The sequence below is a fragment of the Cupressus sempervirens genome, chromosome 1 (assembly GCF_028749045.1).
Source record: "Cupressus sempervirens isolate cs-2001-9-10 chromosome 1, ASM2874904v1, whole genome shotgun sequence".
Classification (NCBI taxonomy): Eukaryota; Viridiplantae; Streptophyta; class Pinopsida; order Cupressales; family Cupressaceae; genus Cupressus; species Cupressus sempervirens.
Window position 1 is genome coordinate 633,534,483 of NC_143118.1, and position 18,703 is coordinate 633,553,185.

General features: G+C 34.7%; 1 long non-coding RNA gene across 1 annotated transcript in view; it reads left to right on the forward strand.

The window, feature by feature from the left end:
* LOC149579516 (uncharacterized) overlaps positions 1-18,022 on the forward strand; it is an 84,785-nt gene extending 66,763 nt beyond the window's left edge. The window contains exon 4 of the long non-coding RNA XR_016358713.1: positions 17,748-18,022. This is a non-coding gene — a long non-coding RNA (uncharacterized LOC149579516). The remainder of the gene's footprint in view (positions 1-17,747) is intronic.
* The last annotated feature ends 681 nt before the right edge of the window (positions 18,023-18,703 follow it).

An 18,703-nucleotide genomic window follows, 5' to 3' on the forward strand; every position in this document is an offset into this window, starting at 1 on the left:
AAGGAATTTACTAACCAGATCGTTAATAAGCATAGATATTAGGACTATGCTCCTTTTCTTCTCCATTGATGTCTCTAGCCATTTAGGCATAGCTTGATCTTTTACAGTAGCAAGTGAACATTTAACTAAGGAGAGATTGCTTTCCTGGTTTTCGGTAGCCATTTACAAATTTTGGGATTCAGATACATTATCTGCCATAGGTAAGTCTTCTGTTGTCTCCAAGTCTATGGTTATGGTGTTCTTGCTTTTGATGGCTGACACCTTCTTCGTGCTTGAGCAGGTTACTATCCTTCCTTTTGGAGTTTCTTCTTGAACTTGAAGTTGAAGTGTTTTAGGAATTGCTTCAACTTCAACTTCAGCTAAACTTGCAACAGAATCAGGAACACCTCAATTAGTTTGCTTCCTAGCAGTTCTTTTATCTTTGCTTTTTGAAAATTTCCCAGAAAGATATGGAGTAGCCATGGCCTTTAACTTCATCCACTTGGCAGTTCTAGCTATTACATCCTTGGTATAGGAATAGACATCATTTTCTTCTTTCTTTTCCCAATCAATTTCGAGAATGGGCATGCATTCAATCTGGTCGATGTAAAATTGATCTAGCACTTCTTCAGAATCATCATCTTTTATCCCATAAGTATCCAACTCCACATTAAACATAGTGATTTGTTTAATGGTTAAGTGAGAGCACATTCTTTTTCTTACCTCAGGTTCATTAAGGTAGTTTCCCCAAAAATCCTCTAATTGTGGGGAGTGAACCAAGGATACCGCATTCTTAACATGGTTTCTGATAAAGCCGGTGTAGTCAAAATCTAATTGGGAAATGAAAAGTTCAAAGCATAATCAGACTAATGATTTTGCTGACAATATGGCTTCTTTTAGACTAGGACATCTATAGTGTCCAATCTCAATTGGGAAGAATGTCAAGGATGATCTTTTTGAAATTTGAAAGGACTCAATCACTGAAACAAATTGCCTACACATCTCAGATAACACTATAGAATATGAACAATAGTGTGGCAGCTTTAAAGGTTCATCAAAAAAACCACCCACTCTGATATATGTAAATCTGAGAAATTGAATATAATAGCAGCCATAGATTTGCACAACTTGCATAGCTTATTCTATCATCCTATCATTCTCCCAGCCTCAGAGTTCAAATACCAATTTCCCTAGAAAGACATCATTGACCCTCTTGAACTCTTTGCATACTGTGGCTTCTTGAAGATTTCCGTAATATTGGTAAATGGGTATGTCATTAACCCAAGGTGCATGTGGAAGATAGTCCCATTCTTTTGATGCAGCTAGGATGTAAATTAGATAAGAAGACAAGAAAAATGGGCCACAGTTGTTAATAGCCATTAAACCCCTATGCAAGTTTTTTGCTATGAGATCAGACCAATCAATGAATTTAACCCCTTCAATAATATTCTGTATGAAAAAGTACATCCAAGATTCCCAGTGGAATGCATGCTCATTTCCTTTGACCCTATTCAATAGAAGAACCATGTCTATAATTTCTTTTATAAAATGTTCAATAGTCAATGGCTTAGACAGTTTAGAACCTCCCTCTGCTAGTTTCAAAAGCCATGACTAAGCTATCTTGTTATCATAGTTGTTTTTGTTTTCGGCATACAGGCACTCAGCTTCTTCAAACATCCATGGCTAATAAGGTTCCTTGTGGGGAATTCTAAAGGCTGAATGGACACTGGTTCTATTGATTCTAACAATCACTTCCTCTGAGGATTTTTTGATATATCCAGAAACAGAGTCATAATGGCTTGCACATTCAAGGACAAGTTCTAGATATGTGATAGCAATGGGAAAAGCAATGGCTTCTAATAATCCACTATCAACTAACCTCTGATAAATGGGGCGTGACTGGGTATTCTTGGCTCATTCAATTAACTCAGATAAACTTTTATTTACCATGAATGTGTCACGAATTTCAGGCAAGGAACTGAGCAAAGAAGGTTTCTCTAGCTTAGGCAATTTTGGGCAGAAAAGCATCATGAGTGCTAATAAAGATAGGCTTTACAATATATGGCTTGAAATGCCTCAAAACAAAGCAAACACAATTTGAAATGTAAAGGAGGTATGAAGATGTACTTACAGTTTAACAAAGACAAAGCCTACTACTCGCCCTTCTTACCCGACAATACTGGGAATTTCTTCGAAGAAAATGGAATGAGCAAAAAAGGGCTAAAATGAATGCATTTAAGGAAAGGTTTGTGTGAAAGATCGCAGGAATAGATTTGGCAAGTAAGTGCACTAATTACCCACTCATGCAGCATGGATTTGAAAAGATGTCGTGTGTGCTTTGTTTTAAATACTATATCAAATCTGCACGTATGCTGCTACGTTAGGTGATCATGACATGACAATTTTATCCTTCAACCAAATCTTTCCATAACAAAACACATACTATTTTAAATGCTTTCATTCATAACTTTGAATGTCTGGGAAATACTACACTAGGACCCACCTTGATTTGGTTCAAAGATTTAAAACCTGCATACAACTTTTAGTTAGTGTACAACATTGACAGTGAAGTTGAAGTTGAAGAATTTGGTGATCAGGTTTCAACTTCGACTTCAACTTAAACTAAGACCAACTCGAGAAAAGAGATCAGATTAGACACATGAAGACTAAGGTGGACCTAAACTTGAAGTTGAGGTAAACTTCAAGTTCAACTTCAAGATAGAAAGAAAATCTGGACTAAAACATAATAGGGTGCAAGAAAAGTTATAAGCACTAACAATTGGCTCCTATTGGGGAATGAGACTAAAAGGATCATGTATGAACCCAGGATCTTAGGCTTTGCAGATCAATTCAAAAGATGACAACACAAAATAAAAAATAGAACAAGAAAGGAAAAATAACTAAAGACGATATTTACAATGAGATGCAAAAATTGACCTAAAGATGGTACAACTTGAGGTTCTACCAGTTGTAGGATAGGGGGAGTTCATCTCCATTAGGATACTATAGCTTGAAAGCATTTGAACCTAGTTCTTTAGATATTACAAATGGACCTTTCCACAAACTTTCAAACTTAGAATGAGCTCCTTTAGGTTCCCTTCTTTTGTCCCATAACAACACCTGGTCTCCTTTCATGAATTTACGTGTTCTCACTTTTTGATCAAAAATCCTTTTAACCCTTGATGATTTGTGATGTGATCCACTAGCTCTCTTCTTTCCTCTTCTATTTTTTGAAGATATAGTATTATCTTCTCAATGGAGGAATGGAATATTTCATCTTCAATTGCTTTTTATAAATTCAATGTGGCTAGTTCTAAAGGCAAGGACAATTGTGCCTCAACTCCATACACCAATTCAAAAGGTGTCATACCTATGACTCTTTTGGGAGAAGTCCTAATAGCCCAAACTACTTCATATAACTTGTTGTGCCAATCTTTCCCCTTTTCATCCACCAATTTTTTCATAATGTTAACCAAGTTTTTGTTCGTGGACTCAGCCTGTCCATTACCTTGAGGGAAGTAATTCGAAGAATGGGACAAATGGACACCATGATCATAACAATACAATTGAACTTCCTTGGATGAAAAATTCTATGCATTATCTATCACTATTTTACTCAGAGTACCAAAATGAGTCAGAATATTTTCTGTCAAAAATTTGCACACCACCTCCAAAGTTGTCGCTTTAACTGGGATTGCCTCTACCCATTTGGTAAAATAATCCATAGCAATTAGAATGTGTGTATGTCTAGCACTTGAACTCAGATTAATAGGCCCTATAAAATCCAATCCCCACTGTTGAAATGGTTCTTCTATGATCACTAGTTTTAAGGGTCGAGCAGCCCATTGTGGTTTCTTGGTAAATAGTTGACATTTTTCACAGTTCCTAACCCAATGGTAGGCAGCTTTAAACATACCTGGCCAATAGTACCCACTTCTTAGGATCTTGAATGCCATTACTGTTGATGAAAAGTGACCCCCGCAGGCTCCATCATGGAAGGTCTCCAATAGCTTACCTTGTTGGTCAGTATCAACACATCTCAAAAACATGCCATATAAACCTCTTTTATATAAGATATCATCAATTATAACAAACTTAGCTGCTCTGAGTTGGACAGTTCACTAGTCCTTTCCTTTCAAGTGATCAGGACATCTTCCGTAATTCAGGAAATAAGCAATATTTGAATACCATTCATCTTGGAGACTTACACACAAGCAAGTGGGATTTGAATCCTCTTTTTCACCTTCTGCAATAAGTTTACACAAGCCCTATCCTCGAACCAATTTTGTTGGTCAAATATCCAAATCAAATTCTTGGACCTTTGCTACTCATGTGGCCCTATTATTGACTGCTAGATCCTATTGTGTGAGAATGCTCTTGACTGCGGTGGATAGCACATACACTACGAAATGAGAATGTAGAATATAGTATCTAAAATATTTTATTGCTTTTACAATAGTGAAAGCTTGCTTTTCAAACAGAGAGTAATTAAGCTCATGTTTCTTTAGAGGTATGCTCATAAAAGAGATTGGCATTTCTTCCCCTTTGTCATTCTTTTGGAGCAGTATGCTTGACATGGTATGCTCAAATGCATAACAATACATTATAAAATAGTTTTTAAAATTAGGGTGGAAAAGCATTGGGGCTTTAGCAATAGCTTCTTTTACCTCCTTGAATACTTTTGACACTGGCTCATCCCATTTGAAACTTTGCTTCTCACTTAGTAATTTGGCCATAGGTTTAACAGTTTTTGCAAAATCAGGTACAAATTTTCTCAAGAAATTGATTTTTCCAAAGAATGATTTAACACCATTTTGATTGATAGGAAGACATAGCTATTGGATAGCCTTCACTCTTTCTGGGTCAATTTTGATACCTTCTTTTGAGACCACGTGTCCAAGTAGCTTTCCCTTTGTCACAACAAAAATTGATTTCTTAGGATTTAATGATATTCCGTGATCTCTACACTTTTGAAGTACTTTTCTCAAATCTTTCAGGTGTTTCTTTTGTCTTCTTGAAAACACTGTCAAGTCATCAAGGTATACTGTGATACATCTATCCAATAAGTTATCGAAGGTTGAATTCATAGCTCGCTAGAAAGTGGCACCGGCATTTATTAAGCCAAAAGGCATTCTTTTGTAGGCAAAGGTTCCCCATGGTGTTGTGAATGTTGTTTTGTGTTGATCATCTTCAGCAACTTCTATTTGGTTATAACCTAAGAAACCATCTAGAAAAGACATCATTTCTGAACTAGCAACTATTTGAATGACTTGATCCATTATTGGCAAAGTGAAATTATCTTTCAAACTTGCTTGATTAAGGTTTCTAAAATCAACACAAATCCTTATTTCTCTGTTCTTTTTCCTCACTGGCACTATGTTCACCACCCAAGTGGAATGATAAATTGGAAAAATAATGTGAGCTTTTAACATCTTGTCTATTTCCCTAAAAATTGCATCAAAAACTTTGGGATTATATGTCCTCAATTTTTGCCTAAAAGGGGAAGTTCCTAGTTTCAGAGTAATGTGGTGTTTGAATTTACCATTTCTAAAAGTCTTCAAATCATCATAAGACCAAGCAAAAACATCAACATATTCTGATAGGAGCTTAGTGAATCTAACTCTCTCTCCTTCATCACAACAAGTTCCCAAATTGATAATTTTGGGATTATGTTTATCTCCCAGATTCACTTTTTCATAATCAGCATTTAGATTCTCTTTAGGTGTTACATATTGAGTTAAGAAAGTATCTCGTTTATCAAAAAGTTTCTCAAGCTCAACAAGGCCTTTAGGTATCACATTTCCTTTTAATTGTAATACATCATTGTCACCAGGCAAGTTAGGACAAAATTACATACATTCCACATTTGAGCCTTCAATGTAGTTCATGGAGAATTTCTCTACATTTTGCAAGAAAGCATTAATATGAGCATCGTCTTTAAATACTTGCCAAGAATTATTATTATCAGGGACACTCAGTCTGTGAATGATTTCAACTGAATACTTCTTATTTATGAAATCAGGATGAGGAATTAACAAAGAAGCTGATACTGCTAATGAGTTTGCCTTGTCATTTAGCTCTCGAGGGATTACTTCAATTGCAAATGCATCAAAACCTTCTATTTCATCCCATACTCAATTCTTGTAATGCTTTAGTCTCTGGTTTTTAACTAAAAACATACCTTTAACCTGTTTCACTATTAATTCAGCATCTCCTCTTGCTTTTAATAGCTTGATGTTCCTTCTTTTGGCTTCCTCTATGCCTAGAAGTAAAGCCTCATATTCAGCTGTATTGTTGGTAATTTCAAAGGCAAGCTTATAAGAAAAGGGGAGTCTCTGGTCATCAGGTGATATGAGAACTACTCTGATTCTAGATCCATTTGAACAATAGCTCCCATCAAACTCAAGGGTCCATAGCATATCACCTTCTAACGATTTCTCACCTATTTTCTCATTTTCAGACATAATCAAATAGTTAGCAAAATTAGTTTCTTGATAAAGAATTTTAGATTTAGGATCGTCAGATGGAAAGACTATGTACTTGGATTTTGTTTTAGGTAATAAAGTTACTTTCTCCTTCCCAATAGGTATCACAGCTTGAGACCAATCCATCTTAACTTCCCCTCCTAGATCTCGATAGAAAGTCTGACTAAGAAGCATGCCATAGCTTGTGGGGATATCTACTACCAAGATGGTGAGCTTAATTCTTTTCTCAGGGTAAGCCGCTAGTGATACTTGGGCATCTTTTATTTGACCCACCAAGGGTACTTGTTTTGAATCCATGGAGTAACATTTGCCAAATGTTTTAGTTAAAGGAAGATCCAAAGCTTTAGCTACTACTACTAGCATTATATTATCTAAAGCCCCTGAATCTATGATGTAGTTATTGAGCTTAAAGCCATGTAAGAAGAGGGAGACATAGAATGGATCAGGCTTGTGATTATAAGAGGGTTCAGGACTGATTGGGTTTGGTTGAATTACCTCTTCCTGATTATGAGATTTTTGTGTTTCTAACTTCTTTCCTTTTGAAAATTGTTTCTTTTGATGAGCAACTATTTCGTTTCCATCTGAGACTTTGACTTCATTGATCTTTTTGGTTGCTTTGTCAGGAGGTGACTGATTAACATACTCAATCAACTCGTTAAGTTCACTAGGGTTCATCCTCAAATATTCTGCAAGAGAGATTTGTATCCTTGATGTCTTACAAAACTCAACAATGTCAAATGTGGAAGCAGAAGCAGCCACTTTCTTTAAGATTTGGGGAGTAGCTATTGAAATAGGTGATGACTTATCTTCACCTTCTCCTTTTGGCCTTTTCTCCTTGGCCTGAGTGGGGGTTGATTTATTTTTATCATGAATATTAGCTGCTTCAACTCTCTGCCCTCGGGTCAAGACCGAACATGAAGCCTCTTCTAAGGTTAATAAGATGTCATTACCCCTATCAGAATCAGATTCATATTCAAGGCAATAATTTATGAAGTCACCAGGTTCCTAAGAAGATTCTTCTTCTATTATCACATTAGTGGAAGCCACTTTTTTTGCTTCGAGCTGCTGATATCTAATATTTTCAAGACAAGAAGTTCCCTCATGATCATTTGTCAGATGAAAAACACACATGTTATTTTTGCTAGGTGGAGCTTCAATCTGTAATCTTTGTTGACTGGAGGGTAAAGTTAGTTGTTTTCCCTGAAAACTACTTTGGCCCAGAAATTTCCTTGGAATATCTTGATAATGAGTGTTCATTTTAGTAAGTTGTTTCTTAATAGTCATCATGTCATTAATGAGCTTCTGAACCAATGGCTCTGATTTTTTAGATGAAGGTGATTGAGTTTTAGAATTCTGTATCTCTTTCTTCCATTTACCTATGGCCAAAAGGCCAATCTTCTAGTTCAACTGCCAGTCTCTGGGTGGCTTCAACATCTACTACTCTGTTCCTTCTTAAGTGAAAATTGATGTCTAGGGGCATTGCATAAACAAAGAACCCTTTACAATTTTCATCATTAGGTTTCTTGGTAGTAGGAATCTTATGAATTATTTTATTGAATTTTGCTACAAAATCTCTCATAGGTTCATGTACTTCTTTCTTTAATAGAGTTAACTGGAGTAGTAAAGTATGCTCATCTTTAGAGGATTTAAATCTGTCCTCGAAGGCAACACACATATGATTCCAATCAATAATGGACCCTTGAGAAAAGTAATGAAACCAATCACCTGCATCATCAATTAAAGTCTATACAAATAACCTTACAACTACATCTTCATCTGCAACAAGGACAACACATGCAGTATTGAAGGCATTGAGGTGCTAGTCAGTTGACTTCTTTCCATCACCATAGAATTTGTGCAACACTTCTCTAGCACCTTTAGGAAATGGATTAAGATTACCCCCAAGAGCTAAGGAACCTACTTGTGCACCCCAAGGATTAGCAGCCATTGTAGGGAGAACGAAATTCAAAGGTTGGATGCTTAAATGGGAAGGTATTAATGTCCCTGGCAATATTAAGGCTTGAAGGTTCATAACTATTGGGGTGGATCTTCTAGGGGAAGTTGGCCTACTTTTACTCTTGACTAGCTTCTTTTGTTTCTGGGAGAGATCAGGGGTGAAGTTAAGGTCTTTTACAAATTCATAAGACTCATCAATGAACCCCTTTCTTTCTTCACTTTGAGTGTACTTTCTACTAGCCAATTTATTACTGAATAGACCAACATTCAACACTCAGAAAGGCCTTGGGATTAGTCTATCAACTATTGCTTCTTTGTTAGCAATAGGTACACCCCTAATGAGTTCAACTCTTTCTTCTTCTCTTTCAAGCACTCGGTTAACTTGAGTAAATTTTTCTAGGATTGTTCTAAGTTTCCAGGCTTGTGCACTTAAATCAAAAATGATATCTTCTTGTGTATTATCAAACCCTAAGCCTGGTTGAAGTACTGGGAACACTTCATAATGAGGCAGAACCATTTTATCATTCACCAGTGGAGTCACAAAAAATTGTTAGTAAATAGTTTTTTTCCATATGTATTCATATGTAAAAACAAAGGAAAAGCATGTAAACTAACAAATGAATTCCTATAGAAGAAATTGATGAATTCTCTACTTGATATTTCTTCATTGAAAATAGGCGCAACTACCTTTATTGCAATGAGATTTTTGATCTATAACTCAACAGAAAGACCTTTTAGGAAAATAATCTGCTGAAAATGTTGAATCAACTTATTTTATCTCATCAATACAAAATAAACTTTAATTGAAAAGAACCACTCGATTTTAATTATCAAAATGATCCACATATTTGAAAATTAAAACTATGAGTAGGCAAATTGATAAAACTAATTTCTCACAGCAGCCAAGTACGAATTGGCAATTTCAAAATAAGTAACAGACATAGTTAAAAGCTTAAACAGTATCTTTAGAAACATTGATTTAAATAGGTAGATAATAGTATCCACTTACAAAGCTTTTAATCATAAATCAGACTATAGAGTTTCATTGTATCTGTAGAAATTCTGAAATGTTAATTCTAACTTGAAAATCATAAACAAAAATAGTTTCGTCTATCGATCTTTTGGAGAATTCTAACCTCTTCTACATACTAATTATTACATATATATAGGCATGGGGCTGGACCAATGCCAAAATTACCTTGCCAGGAGTTAATTGTCTTTTGCCAAAGTAACTAATAACTGAAATGCAAGACACGTTTCGTAGGCAGTTGAAAAGGCTGAGATAATAGATTGATGTGGCAAACCGATGTAGGTAAACCTTTGTTTCCAGATTTCTTTCATCTTCTTCAATTCAACAACCTTTTCCTCATGCATTTCCAAATGTTTCAGATTAATGATTAACATAGCCTCTATATGAGCCACGTTGGAAAAGTCCTTCTTAGCTAGTGCCTTTTTCTCTTGCCACTCCTGAAACTTCTTCTGAACCTCTTTGATTATTTCATCTGATTGGGCAGCAGAGTCATCTTCTTTTCCATGAACTATTTGGCAAACCACTTAAAATCATTTTGAATGATATGGTGTATGACCCTAAGCTCTTGCAATGCTTCTTTAATTTCAATTACTCCTTGTGTGAGAGCCTCATTTCTCCATTCAATGCAATCCTTGATGACGTACAGGGCCTTTTTATCTAGACTAGCTACAGGACATTCGGCCTAGAATTTTTGTAAGCCAAGCTCTTGCATGTCTTCCAACCACATCACCACTTTCACCCAGTTGTTCTTTTCTTTTTCATATCCCTCATTACTTGATTCCACCTTTTTATAAATGTTTTCTATTTCCTTTGAAGCATGATCCAAGTGACTTATGTGCTTCACGATATAATGTAGTACATCTTGAACCCATTCACCTGCTACTTTAGCTACTGCTTTGCACTTATGTAGATTCTCCAATGATTGTTGATTGGTCGCAGAGGATACATCAATAATGGCTAACATCTCACGGATTGGCTTTGCTTTAGGGTGTAATATAGCATTAATATATTGCGCCATACTTTTTATTGTTTCTTTCATTTCTTTCTTATCTTGCCCATCTTTCCATACTCTGTGCATGATCTCTTTATTAGAAACTTCAAAGAATTCCATATCTACTTCACGGTTCCCTTTTTCGAAATCAACCTTTGTTATTTGGAAGTCTTGTGGCACTACGAAATCATGAGAGCTTCCCTCTCGTGGTGTAGCTATCTCTACTACCCATCGACCTGAACTTTTGTCAAAATTGATTCTTGCTTCAGTGCTTTCTTTTTTCACTTTAGGTGCCTTACCAAGGCATTTACTGACCAGATTGTCAATAGGCATAGATATTGGGACTATGCTCCTTTTCTTCTCCATTGATGTCTCTAGCCATTTCGACATAGCTTGATCTTTTATAGTATCAAGGGAACATTTAACTAAGGAGAGATTGCTTTCTTGGTTTTCGATAGCCATTTGCAAATTCTGGGATTCAAATACATTATCTGCCATAGGTAAGTCTTCTGCTGTCTCCAAGTCTACGGTTATGGTATTCTTGCTTTTGATGGCTGATGCCTTCTTCGTGCTTGAGCGGGTTACTCTCCTTCCTTTTGGAGTGTTTCTTCTTGAACTTGAAGTTGAAGTTTTTTAGGAATTGCTTCAACTTCGACTTCAGCTAAACCTACAACAAAATTAGGAACACCTCGATTAGTTTGCTTCCTAGCAGTCCTTTTATCTTTTCTTTTTGAAATTTTTCTAGAAAGATCTAGAGTAGCCATGGCCTTTAACTTTATCCACTTGGTAGTTCTAGCTATTACATTCTTGGTAGTTCTAGCTATTACATCCTTGGCAAAGAAGGTTTCTCTAGCTTAGGCAATTTTGGGCAGAAAAGTGTCATGACTGCTAATAAAGATAGGCTTTACAATATATGGCTTGAAATGCCTCAAAACAAAGCAAACACAATTTGAAATGTAAAGGAGGTATGAAGATGTACTTACAGTTTAACAGAGACAAAGCCTACTACTCACCCTTCTTACCCGACAATACTGGGAATTTCTTCGAAGAAAATGGAATGAGCAAAAACGGGCTAAAATGAATGCATTTAAGAAAAGATTTGTATGGAAGATCACAGGAATAGATTTGGCAAGTAAGTGCACTAATTACCCACTCATGCAGCATGGATTTGAAAAGATGCTATGTGCTTTGTTTTAAATACTATATCAAATCTGCATGTATGCTGCTGAATTAGGTGATCATGACATGACAATTTTATCCTTCAACCAAATCTTTCCATAACAAAACATGTACTATTTTAAATCCTTTCATTCATAACTTTGCATGTCTGGGAAATGTTGTACTAGGACCCACCTTGATTTGGTTCGAAGATTTAAAACCTGCATACAACTTTTAGTTAGCGTGCAACATTGACACTGAAGTTGAAGTTGAAGAATTGGGTGACCGGGTTTCAACTTTGACTTCAACTTAAACTAAGACCAACTTGAGAAAAGAGATCAGATTAGACACACGAAGACTAAGGTGGACCTAAACTTGAAGTTGAGGTAAACTAAAACTTCAAGTTCAACTTTGAGACAGAAAGAAACTCTAGACTAAAACATAACGGGGTGCAAGAAAAGTTATAAGCACTAACAGTATGCACATAATGTATTATGTAGTAATAATCTAATTATATATACAATTACAAACTGACCTATGGCTATTGTTGCTCCCTTATATTTGCAAAAGGGAATTCAAGGTCATTTCAATTTGACATTGAGTCATTTGCAAAGGGTTGTAACTGTTTGTAATTGATTATTTTTAAATGTATTATGTTATAGGCTGATTTATAATTATAAATTACAATGCAATTTTTTTTAAATAGATCTTATTCTGTTAAATGTATTATGTTACAATTTCTTAAATAAACTAAGAATCAATGAAAATCTCAACATGGAAGTTTGTAACATCAACATTTCAAAAAATAATAATTTAAGCATCTATAAAGGGACAGTGAATGAAGGCTATAAATTAACTTCTACAAACATGTTACATAATTAATTAGTAGGTAGAGTCTTAGGTCAGAGCTACTAGCCTACTACTTGACTTACGCAAAAGTTAGAACTTGAGGTTGAGATGCTGCTATAGTAGCTGTTTTGCCTAGACTAGCTCAACATCACTATCATCAAAATCCTCCTCATTTATTGCATACAACATTTCATTATCCGTTGTGTTTTTTCTAGATTCACTGTCAGTGTCATACTCACTATGCATGTCAAAGTCAACATCATCTTCATTGCTTCCAATATCAGGATATGAACCACTACCATGGCCGTTGCCACTACCACTGCCACTGCCACTTGGGTTTGAAATGTTGGCAATCCCTCTTCTTTGACATTGGTTTCTCCAAATGCTAACAACCCTGTCATAAGGTAAATTTTCTACCTCATACCTAGAATTATAGAGCCTCAGACAATTATCCAAATTTTTGTCTAATTTGTTTCTAACCTTTGACTTCAGGAAGCCCAAAGTACTAAAAACTCTCTCATCCTCCACTGAACCCAATATCATTGTCAAACATAAATTGGTAAGCTTGAAATATTTTGGTATTGCCTCTCTCAATTGATTGCTCTCACCAAAGTTTTTCCAAAGCTTTGTTACTGCTCCCTCTTTATTTGGATTCTCCATAAGAGCATATTGTTCCCTCATTATCTTTGCAAAACAATATGATTGTTCTCTTAGTCGAGATTCCTCTAAAATTCCATTTATAGTGACTTCATTGATTACTTTAGGTTTGCAAAAATGTTGAATCAAAGCCATTGTCCTTCTTCAAAAATCAGTCGAATAGTTTAGAGATCAATATTATGGAAAAATAGTTGACATTGCCTCAAGCAATTTCTGTAGAGGGAATATGAATCTAATTTCTGATGAAAGATTGTAGCAAACTCACTTGACAGAGTTAAGCACAGAGTCTTTGATCTTCTTGAAGTCTTCACTTGTAATACTTGAAAGTACCTTCTCTGGTACTAATTCAACTTTGCTTTCTACTTCGTTGGGGTTGGAGTTGGGGTTGACATGGGCATAGTACTGCATTAGTATGTCAACTCCATGTTACCTAGCATATACCCCATTGTTTGCACCAATATGTGAAAAGTTCTCAGGATTTTTCAAATTTGAGATTTTTAACCACTTTGTAAACTTTGTTTCATCTAATGGTATTAATCGGTACAGAGTATCTAGGATACTACATGTCAGTTTATGCAACTTATTATATTCTGCAATGTACATAGCTCTGTGTTGAACCTTTTTTATAATATTTGTCATGTCTTGTAGCATGGGTAGAATAGCTGCTAAAGTTAGGAGTCTCTTAACATTAGTTAGGCTTGAAAATTGTCGAACGAATCTATCTCGTAGAGAGTGCACTAGTAAAAAAAATGATAGGTATTCAGACATTACTCGATGCACCAGTCCATCCAAAGAGATCCATCTGGTATAATTATCTTTAAGAAGCATCCTCCCATCAGTATGTCCTTCAGCAATGTATTGAAATTCCCTGACACATTTTGGACTTTGATAGAAGTATTGGTAAATCTCTTTGATTAGAGATTCTACTTTACTTACACAACCAAAATTGCTGGCAATTCCAAAAGCTAGATTCATTTCATGGGCCATGCAATGAATGAGAATAGCATAGGGTGCCAAATCATTCATGATCTTTTTGCAAAGATTGCCTTTATAGGTGAATTTATAGTTGATTCATGATCTAATTTGACTATGGCCCAATATAGGTGAATTTATATTCGATTTTAACTAAATCAACATTTTGGACGCAATGGTGAGGTCCACTTTGGCTCTAGATGCTCTCAATGAGTGTGGATTCTTTAGATCTAAGATGAGGCGCTGAAGCAAAAATGATCTTGAACAACTATGTTAAGAGAAATTCCCCAAGCTTTGATACCATGTAAGAATTTGCCTTAGGGAAAAATTCACCCAAGACCAAAGAACTCAAGCACAAGCACAATAGTAGACCAAAAGAGTATGATCAGAATAACAACATATTATTCAATTAATTATTCAAGTACACTAGGAGTGCTTATATATAAAGGCCTTTGGAATGCTTCTAGAACATCTAGGAGTCAAGACACTAATAAGTCTTACAACGAAGCACATGTCCACCAGAAGTGGATTATCCTCCATTAAGCACAAGAGTAAGTGTGATGATGAGAAGATAAGCCTACAAAGGTGTAGTAGCAAAATTATATTGTAGACAACATGTGTTTAATTAGGAGTGCTAATAACTATGTTGTCTACATGATAACTAAGTTAATTATGCAAACTCCAATGTTGTAGGCATCATTTGCTGAATTAGAGTTGCTTACTTTGGTGTTGTCAACATGACAACTTAGAAGAGTAGAAAACTCCTAAGTGTCTCACCTAAAATAATGCATAATAATAAAATAATGCATTGATCTAAGTAAATTTAAGTAAGTGTAAATAGTAAATACATATTTACACCAATAATTAGAAATGGTTGCCTTTATACATTTACTCCTAGTTGTAGAATCATAGGCAAATCATTTGGCCAAGGAATTCCAAACCCAATTTCTAAAAATACGAAAACATGCACATTGTTGGTGATATACTTTTCTTTGAAAAATTTCCTTAGAAGCATGATAATATCCACCTTTCCCCCCTAGGTCCAACAGAATGCCAAGAATAGAGACAAGATGTTAGTTTTAACTCTATACCTATTTTCACTCTCCAAAAATTCATGTTCGAGCACCATCTGTATAGCCTTCTTGGTGAAGGCTCCCAACTCCATAGCAACAAATACTAGAATTGGGTTTCTAACTAGACCCAAAATGACCTTCTGATCCTCTAAGGCTATATACATCTCAAACAAATTGGAGTGTCCATTGAAAATTAAACTAATATTAGTATTCTAATTTTTGAGAAAAATCAAAGAGAACCTAGCACTTGTAGACTATTTTCACAAATATGCTTTCATAATTGTAAATTAACAAGCGTAGATTGATCTATTTATAAGTCCTTATTAAAATTCTTTCACTATCCTAAAGATCTAATAATTTGTAAGATAAATGATAACTATCCAAAAATCTCCAAATCTTTCATATTTAATGCAATAGAGGGTGAAATTAGAAAAAAAACTTATGATAAGACATTCGTTACCTCTGTCATGGCCATGTAGGTGGACATAACAATTCTTTATTATAAAATAATTAAAACCTATGGCCACTCCATAGAAACAATAAGAAAAGTGTGTTAGCTGTGAAATGGTGATAAGAAATGAAGCTTTAACATTGATGTAAGATCATCAAACAATCAGAAAATAATGTCCTTAGATGAGATGATGTTTTCATTCAAGCCTTAACTTTAAGGCATTATTTTATCAAGGTAATGAATAGTTATATGATGTCATACATATTTGTCAATGAAAATTGAAAGGTAAAATCTTAATTGATTCAAATTACCTTAATTGATTCTATTAATTAATATTTCTATCCAATATTACCAAAGAATGACAAAAAAATTCTACTTTTCTAGTGTCTGAAAATGTGGTCATACACTCACAATGTAAAATGTTCATTCAATTACAATATATCAATGGCCAAAGGTGAATTTTGGGCCTATTGTTAGTCTTCATAATCTTTACAAAAAATTCTTGGGAGAATCATGACAAGTGGTATGATTGATTGTGTGCTTATTGGTAGGATCAATTATACCATGTATCATGATTATGTCAAGATTTTTTTTGTAAATATTATAAAGACCAACAATAGGCCCAAAATTCACCTTTGGCCCTTGATATGTTATAAATCCAATAGACATGTGTCATGTGAGCTTGACATTATAGTGATCGGAGTACGACCCGATGCAACTCCAACATCAAATCACAACCATTCGATGAAGAAAGATGAATGGTGGAAGGTGCATTTCAGATGGAATGTGTTGAGATATCTCCTTTACTAAAAACTCTCTCTAGAATCATCACACATGTCATTCTTCAAGAATGAAAACTTGAATCACCTAGAATGTTAAATGTAATAATTATTTCCAATTATTCAAACAATAAATTTTTTAAAACCATTTGCCATGACAAATAAATTAATTCAAATATTTGGAAAATAGTTTTGTCATATTTTTATAAACATGGTATCCATTATAAAAAAATTTGCAACCAAATATCCATAGTTTGAAACATAATTCATCATTAATATTAATAATTTTCCTTTAAAAAAATCTAGTCGCCATTTTTTTATAATAAAAATGGTATACAATATTAAAAGCTCACCACCAAATATTTATATTTTGACACAATTCATCATCACTATTAAAAATTATTCCTCCAAAACACGTGATTTGCCACAATTTTATACTTTTCGGGAGGGTGAGCAGTGGTTTCTTAAAGTTATCTCTTGTTAGGAGCCTTCACCAAGAAGGCTATAAGGATGGTGCTCAGTGAATTTCTAGAGAGTGAAAATAGGTATAGAGTTAACACTGACATTTCATCTCAATTCTTGGCATCTCTATTGGACCTAGGGGGAAAGGTGGATATTATCATGCTTCTGAGGAAAGTTTTCATAGAAGAGTACCTCGATGATGATGTGCATATTATTATATTTTTAGAAATTGAGTTTGGAATTCCTTGGGCAAATAATTTTCCTAAGATTATACAACTAAGAGTAAATGTGCCCAGGAAACCATTTCTACTGAACCTTGATGTTGAGTAGCTCACACATCATTAGAAGTGAGCACAGATTGGGAGGGATTTTGGTGCAGGAGCACATTAAATACAAGAACATGAGAAAGTTAAGATTCATTATTTATGATATTAAATATATTTGAGTCATTTATATTGTATTTGGGTCAATTTGTAAAGGCTATGAAGCCATTTGTGTCAAAAATGTAAAAGTTGCGTAAAAAGTTGTAAAATGCAACATTGAGAAAGTTGCTAATAATAGAAAAATGATGTAAAAAAGGTATATGGTTGGTCTTGGGGGTAGTTAGGAAGGTTTATAACTGTCAAATGGATATAAAAACCATTGTATGGTCGAACCAAATCAATTTGGAGAAGAGGAAATACTTTGATACATTTTTGGTGTATTTTATTGTTGTGGTTTTGATTGGTTTTTTTAGTTTTAGAGTAGTTTGCAGGCCTTGTACGGAAATGTACAGCCTGGAAACCATGTAATATAGTAATGGATATATAGTATGATGAATCCTTCTTCTCATGCTTTTGGTTTGGTTCAATTTTATGAAGAAATGAATAAGTTATGGGTATTTTGGTGAAAGTGGATGTTTGCAGATTTGAGATTCGCTGAATACAGTCATGTTGCAGCGTGTGATGCGGACATATTTTGGAGGCTCAAGATCTCTAATGATATTCATTGGAAATATATGTGAACTACCTTTCATTTCCAACTGGTTTGAATCATTTTCATTTAGATTTGGAAAAGTTATGATGATTTGAGTGAAAACTAGTTTTTAAAGATATCCATTCAAGATGAAGGCAGGGATTTGTGCTTGAAAAATTATATATGAATGGGAACAATAAATGGCTTATAGATTTGGAAACTAGAATCATAGATGGATAATGTAGAATTTTTTTGAGATTATTTAAATTTTTTTTTGTGAAAGATATTTGATGCCCTAAGCAGGGTTACCAGTTTTGGTTTTGGTTTATGACAGAGAAAATGGGTCTTGATACAAAGACCATAACTTCTAATTGGTTTATTGGATGGGTACCATCTTTGAATATGTTTTACTATACCTAGTTTGAAACAATTTCTCAAAAGGGTTTTTCAGGAAGATACTTAGAACTGAATTTATAAACAATGCAATCAGACATAGCAATCTGATTGTGTGAGTGAAGATGTTGTCTTTATTGGTGTATAATGTCAGGGTTCTTTATTGTAATCTTTGAGATGTTCTTGGTTCCTTGAGGGTGTACCAGCCTATTGTGAATTCCTTGAGTTGAACTAAGATTCCTTGAAGATAAATATAGAGGGCTCTGCATCAGATTTCCTCTAGAAGTGACACCAACTAGAGAATCTTGGGGATGATCAGTGGCTACAAGAATTATTTTATGTTATCCTCTCTTCAGACTTCTACACAAAAGGAAGGGAGCCTTAGCCAGATACTATCTAGTCCCTCTACTATGTCTCCCTCTGGTGGTAGTAGCTTACCAGGGTTTTTCGATGATATAAATTGTAATCACGTATGTTAAAAAATAAAATATGAAAATATTTTATGAAATTTGAA